The sequence below is a fragment of the Triticum aestivum genome, chromosome 1A (genome assembly GCF_018294505.1).
Source record: "Triticum aestivum cultivar Chinese Spring chromosome 1A, IWGSC CS RefSeq v2.1, whole genome shotgun sequence".
Lineage (NCBI taxonomy): Eukaryota > Viridiplantae > Streptophyta > Magnoliopsida > Poales > Poaceae > Triticum > Triticum aestivum.
The window spans coordinates 48,792,565-48,799,764 of NC_057794.1; the positions used below are offsets into that span (position 1 = coordinate 48,792,565).

The following is a 7,200-nucleotide window of genomic DNA, read 5'->3' on the forward strand; positions in this document are numbered from 1 at the left end:
TTAGAATTCATAAGGTTGATAATAATGGAGGAATTTAGAATACATAAAATTGGTAATAAATTGAGGAATTCACTCAAATTATATTATTTAATATGGATAAACGGGAAACTGTAATATGATATATTAGTCATAACATTGAAAACTTAGTAAGTACGTTCTTACGCTAGCCGGTGCAGAAGTACAGGTTGATGACTAGTTGATCTAAACAGCAGGAGGGACGCAACAACATCTCCAAGTCACGGCCCAATCTCAAACTCCACCGGCAACACGGAGAAATCACGGTCGCATCTTGATGGTTGGCACAGAGAAGCTGAGCGCACTTAGTGTAGAAGCTTTGAAGGTTGCGCCGGCAAAGGAAAGGACGCCGTAGAAAAGCCAACTGCCGATGTCTAAACTCTAAATGCAGCGTCACGATCCGGGGAGGGAGCGCACTGTCGTTGCGAAACGAGCGATTGAGAGAGAGATGCGAGCGAGAACGATGAACACAAACTGGAGAGAGAGTGGCTTTTCCTCTGCGCAAACCTCGCAGCTTTTCTGTTATCTTTCTCTTTCTCTTATCTTAGTTACATTGAGTTAGAGAGAGTGGGTTTTCCTCTGCGCAAACCTCGCAGCTTTTCTGTTATCTTTCTCTTTCTCTTATCTTAGTTACATTGAGTGAAAACAACTACTAGCTAACCTCCCGGCCTGCTCGCTGTGATCCGGTGAAGTCGCGCCATCCCACGACTCCTCCACACGGTGATATGTGCTGACCGGGAGAGAAACAATGAGAAAGGAGTGCGTGCACTGTGCACGTCTCCATTACGTGCGTGCATGCGGCTGTCGCATCAGGCCCGTGCACACCTTATCCAAAATATTAACGTGTGCATCAAGGACGCCTCCCCGTGATAGCCCCGTCATCACAGGTACGACAAAAGACGGTAGCGAACTAGCGATTGGGCAAGAGGGAAAAGGAGATCGGGGGTCACGCCACACGCATCCTTCTCTCCCCTCCTCTCCCCCAGAAACGAGAACTGCTTCTCGTCATTCCCAATCCGACCGCCGCCGCCGCCCCAACCCCAACCCCACTGCCGCCCCAATCCGACCGCTGGCGGCCTCCTCCTCCCCTAGAGCCGCCGCTCCAGCCCTTCACCTTCTATCTCTATCCCAACTCTATTCCAAGGGAAGGAAAGCCCCGTATCACGCGACAAGGTGAGGGGGCGCCCAGATCCGCAGCGGCACCACCGCGCCCTCGTCTACCTGGTCCTCGTGGTCGGCCATGGAGGTCTGACCCGACCCATGGATGGATGGGGGCGAAACCCTAGCCCCACACCCACCCATGGATGGATGGGGATCGGGCGACGACGGCGGCGGGCTTTTCTCGGTGCTTGCTGATGTGGTGGCCCTCGACGCCGGTGATGGGTTGCAGCACGTAGACGCTAAAGGTACTTACGCCCTCCATCCTCCTCCCCTCCCCTCTTCTTCTTCTTCTTCTTCTTCTTCTTCTTCTTCTTCTTCTTCTTCTTCTTCTTCTTCTAGATCTCTCAAGCTGATCCGTGCGGTTGGTTTGTGCAGACTGCGGGTGTGATGGAGGAGCACCATGGCGGGCGTGCAGGCCATCTTTCCCTACCAAGTGAGCCCAATCCCTTTCTTCTCCTGGACAGCTACGAAGAATTGAAATTTGTTAAGAACCTGCAATAGAACCAAAAGAATGATGCAACTACTTTGGTGATTCCTTTTAAGATGTCAATGGGACATGAGACAAAGATAACTTGTCATTTGAGATGCCCCTAATTCAATTTTATATCGTGTTGAACTTTCTCAAACTATTATGTATATCATTTTAGTAATTGAGCTAAACAAACTGCCATGGTAGAATTTACGGGCGTGGCGTCATGACCGGGCGCAGAAGAAGGTATGGCCCGCATCTCTCTGTAGGTTGTACTTGGGGAAAAAACTGTAGCTCGCGTGGCGAGATGCTCATTACCAGTAGTCATAGCTGCAGTTTTGGTGCGTCAAGTGGTGGATACATTGTTGGCTTGAATTTTCATGTCCCCTGAAGGTTCTAAGTGAGTGCTGCATCAAAGGGTGTTGTTGTGATTTCCTCGAGGTATTGATTAGGGGAGTTAGGTTTACATGATTTAGCTCGTTGTTGGCTGGAAGATTACAACAAAGTATGAATGCTGGCCAATTTTATATTTAGTTGCGCTTCACATGTTTGTTTTTCGGATAATTGTTGCTCCTTTTTTTGTGACTATTGATTGTTCCCTTTACTAGGAATATTTAGGATGACAATCGTTACAATGCTGGGAGTGGGGCACATCTTATGTTCAAGAGGGCCGAGAAAGATCGGATTTTGGTTGACAAGATTCTGGGTACTCCTTAGTTTCAGATGATGTACTGCTTATTTTTTGTTACCACTTCATGTGATTTATATTTTCTTCACCTTGGGCAGGAATGGTAGATGTTTTGACCACGAAAATCATAGCTTCGAAAATGGAAGAGGAAGAGTTCACATGATATGATGGCGTACGTCTATTTACTGACACTTCATTTCTAAATGGTGTTTGTGTTTCTTTCTTCCTTGAGGTTTTTTCATGAACTATTTTGCAGGTACTCCTTCTCTCAATGCTGGAAGAATACCTGATCGTTTGGCAGGACGACAAAGAACAGGAAAGAAAACACAAAGGGTACTGTGCAGTTGCATTTTACTATCTAAATTCCTTACGGCATCTTTTTTGTATTTCAGTCAAAAGTTTAAATTCCTCAAATGTGCATAACTGCAGGATCAGAAGAAGCTCCAGGATTAACTCAAACCTGAGCAGGAAGCTCTCTACGGTTCAAGAAAAAATTCATCCAAGACTCAAAAGTATAAAGAAGTCACCTAGCTAGACACTCAATTGGTGGTGTAAACCGTAGGGTGTCCATTGGTGGAGCCACGATGCAAGCACCCAGAACAGACGTTGTATTCGAAGAATGTTCATGCTGCTAAGAGAATTGAAGACATTGCCCGTTTGTCCCCTGGTAAGCCCCTATCGGTTTCATAGCTTTAGCACGAGTCTCGAGATTCACAATGGGTGGAGCATCAGAAAATTAGGGAAAATATAAACTCTCTGAAAAAATATCGTATATTCAGACATAGAGGCCTGGATGTGGTAGATGTTACAGATATTAAAGATAAGTGAACTTCTTAACCATGTTTTAATTTATTATAAGCAAACAAGTTTTTCTAATTTACATCCAACCATATTTAGTGGGTTTTAACTATAGTTAATTTCTGACAACCAGGCTGTTGTTACGCTTTTCTAGAATTTGTACTAGGCTTGGGCTTACAGATTTGTTGATGAACTTGACTCTAATGCTTATACCACTTACCTTGCAGAAAGGCTTTGTTTTATTGGTGTTTAACCATCATCGATGTAGAGGCATAAATGTTCTTGGAAGATGTTGCTTGATTTTTGAGCCCATGTGCTATGCTAATATTTTGTTTGGTGCTTTTTGTGTTCTCCACTAGAATAACCATAGCTTGGCTTTCCTGATGTTATTGCTCTGAAGTGTCTACCTTGGTTAAAATCACTTTGTGTTATCTCAACTTTGTGTTGGTTTCATGCCAAATCCTACAGAGCTTTGATGATGTTATGTGCCAATTTTCTTTTAGAATTATACTCTCCTTAATGTTTGATATTTGATCCTTAATTAGTATCTACTCCCCATGATTCTGTTGCTACTGGAAGCATCGCCTTGAATGTCGTTTAGCTTCGAAAGGGAAAGGTTCCAATTGGGTTTTTTATTACTGTTAGAGGGTAGGATGTTCAACCGTGCATTCAATTTTTTTTCTCTGACTCTGTATTGCTTTACTATTGCGTGAATTATATTTTTATCCAGTTTTGCTCCTCTTGATGATTGGAAGTTAGCATTGCTCCTGTTAGAGCAACAGTATACCAAAGCAAGATCCAACCGAGCTAAGGATGTAAGTTCACTGGATTGTCTTTGAATGTTGTTTCGCTTATGCATTATTTATTGTACTTTGACATGGATTAGCTTGGCTTTGCATCTAGGCTCTCTCTTGCTTTCCCAACAACTTCAGAAGAGATTTTTGGATCAGGTATGGTGTATTCAGTTAGCATTATGTCTATGAGTGTAGGTTATATGAAAGTAAATAAAACCATAGTTTTTAGTCCTAAAAAAAGAGAGGTAGACTGAAGAAACTATGTCCTGCTCGGAAACGACTTGTGTACTTACAACTAAAATTAGAAGAGGTGCTCCAGTTCACTGTGCATAAGATATTAGAGCATACACATGATTATTCCTTTTAATATATCCCGTTGTATGAGAATGGAAATACATGTACACAAGGCCATATTTTCTGCTTAAAGTAAAGAAATACAAACCAAACTTTATCTACTCACGATGCGTGACACTGAACATGTATGTATATATCAACTACAATAGCATACAGTTAGTATCATGGAGTCAATTAGTACAGATAAATTTATTGGAAGTTTCTTGGTCTTAGCAAGCGAGCCCAAGTTGCATACAACAGAATAATTAAATTGTACAAAAATCAGATGCATATGTTCTTAATTATTTAGTACATCAATTTAACCAAGGATCAACATTAAACTAACCAAGTAGATACAATTGACTATAATTAGTCCGCTTTTCTATTGCTGGGTAACCTTCTTATGCCATCATTTTCTGAGTATTTTTATGCTGCAGGTATCAGGTCCAGAGCCGATGGAGAGAAGCAACATCATGATGCTGCTATATCTTAGTGGTCTTTCTTTCACAATGGTGATCTGCTTCTTATCTGTTCTAGGTGTCACTGTCATAGCTTGCTTGGCATAACCTTCCTTCTTTTGATGGTTGTCAACACACATTTAAGTCACACACACACCATACAAGGTATTGAATAACATATCCTCTCATTTTTACAGGCGTCTTTTTGTTTTCCAGAATTTATTGTTATAGCATGCTACTTCTATGTCTTGGATATATAAGCTAAACTCAACTGGAAGTAGTATTTGCTAATTATCTATTTGCAATTCAATTGTTTAGTTATTTTAGGGGCGTTAGTTCATTGATTTAATGACTTGTACCTTTGTTGTGTACTTTGCAGATGCAGAGCCTTTGGTATATGCAGCCGCACTCCCTTGCCGCCACCTGCTACTTCAAGTCCGTCGACGGCCATGTTGGAAACTAGGGCTTCTCCATAGCCCGCCTCAATCTCCACCTCGCCCTCCTTGCTGGTATACATGCATCTCATTCAGTCTGTTCGTTGTACAACTTGTAGTGTCCACAATTCAGAAGTAGGAGTTCACAGAAAACTGCTTCTCTGAATCACTCATCGTTCAGTTTCGTTCTCTTGTGGTTAATTCAAAGATCCATTGCCAAAAATGTGAATATGAGTGCAAATATGCTTGTCTTTTGAACTCTGGAACTGTTGCCTATACATGCCTATTATTGCTGAATATGATGGAAATGTGGATGTTTAAGAGGGAGTATTTATCAGGAAGCAGCTTATAGGACTTCCAATAAGCAAGAAGTTTCATATAATTTTCCTGTATGCAATAGGATGAACTTTCATTTTATTGGAAGGTGCTATAGTATAAATTTCAAAGACCCACTTCAGTTGTTGCTGTTATGGATTTATAAATCTTAAACACAACAGTCTTTCGGTGAATACATCTATTGTATTTTGGTGAATAAAATGCGTCAGACAGATCCCCACTCTTCAGCAGATCTTATATAACATTCAAATTGTCTATTAGCTAGATTAGTTTCTCACTGCACTTTGTTTCAATTTTTTTAGTTTGGATCGAGTGTGAATGTAAGGAAGATATTGTTGTCACATAGTAATAATCCATCTATGAGTTACTAGGAGGTATCTCATGCATGTTGATTGTGCTTCAAGGTACAGTAGTTTGTAGCATACAAAATTAGTGGTTCGCCATGTTGACCCAACTGTGTGAATTCATACAACCAAAACTAGGAACAAAGTTTGATTCGTAGGTAGCTGAAGAAGCGAACAACTTCTGTTCTTTGCATTGCAGGTTTCCTATGTTCCAAAAATTGATGTGTATTCAGGCGTGCTATGTGACGTGTTGAGAGAATATGATGGGAGGAGGAGACACAACACTCCACTCCACTTCCTATTATTGCCATCACGTTGTTGCCACACTTGGGCTGGTTCTATTGCGCATGCTTCTTGCTATTTGGATTGCATCGTTCTTATTATTTTTAGGTTAGCCATCGTTTGAATTGATAACAGGACAATGTTATCAACTCTTTCTTGGCGAGGAACATATTTTTGCAGGCCAGGAGGAAGCTTGAGAACTTGCCACCCGATCTCGCCAGGGCGATGAGATGGAGGCCTGCTCACTGCTGCTCTGCTGTTCGCTACACTTTCAAGGCCTCAGGGAGCACCGCCTTACTGACGACCTCTTCCTCAACAAGCTCGTCGTGGAGTGCATCGTCGGGTCAACTCCAATGTCCTTTATTTTGAGAATTCATCATTCACCACCCTGTAGACAGATCGTTGCTGACCGTCATTGCCACCTATATATACTCAATGTAGTGTGATTCTTAAGGCCGTCAGAGTCGTACATACGTCGATGTAGTGTGCTTCTTATGCCGGTTTTGGACAGTATCTACAAAGTGTATGCTATGATCAAAACTGGCGTCCCCTTCCTTTTGAACCAGCTATACAGTTGATTGCTACTAAACCAAATTTAATCTACTTTTAGCTCTAACGATTTGGTTATTGTCATTGATTAACAAGGTTGTCAGTTATGCATGCATCTGTGCAGCAAATAAAGAAAAAGACAGCAGAATGGGCGCTTCCAACCTGACACCGCGCATGCACTGTTCAGGACGCGCGCCACGGGCGCGCCCCATCCACTAGTTACAACAGAAAAATATAGCATCCTACGCTGCGTGACGATGAGCTTATAGCAGGCTAACACGCACTCGGAGACTCTGAAGGGGCATACGTCGCCGTCGCCACGGAAGCGATCAATGACGGTCGTGGTCGTGCTCGTGCAGTGGTTGTTACTGGGTGAAGGGCAGCGGCCCATGTGGGTAAGGAGCTCAGCTCAGCTTAAAAAAGAAAATAAAAGACTCGAGAGGTAGTACCATCCTTTCCAAAGAAAATACAAAACCGGAGCTTAACATTTGACTAGGGTCGCACAATGACTACCATAGAGTACAATAGCATTCCAGGAT

The 7,200-nt window shown here is 42.5% G+C and overlaps 1 long non-coding RNA gene across 10 annotated transcripts; it reads left to right on the forward strand.

The window, feature by feature from the left end:
• Positions 1–927: 927 nt before the first annotated feature.
• Positions 928–6,728, forward strand: LOC123188994 (uncharacterized). Of its 10 annotated transcripts, XR_006495497.1 has the most exons (11): positions 928–1,421; positions 1,552–1,609; positions 1,853–1,891; positions 1,982–2,086; positions 2,254–2,351; positions 2,432–2,505; positions 2,590–2,666; positions 2,763–3,946; positions 4,035–4,081; positions 4,696–4,881; positions 5,096–6,728. It is a non-coding gene; the product is annotated as an uncharacterized lncRNA (long non-coding RNA). The 10 variants fall into 10 exon arrangements; XR_006495483.1 differs by having other exon boundaries at positions 1,853–2,086; XR_006495496.1 differs by lacking the exon at positions 1,982–2,086.
• The last annotated feature ends 472 nt before the right edge of the window (positions 6,729–7,200 follow it).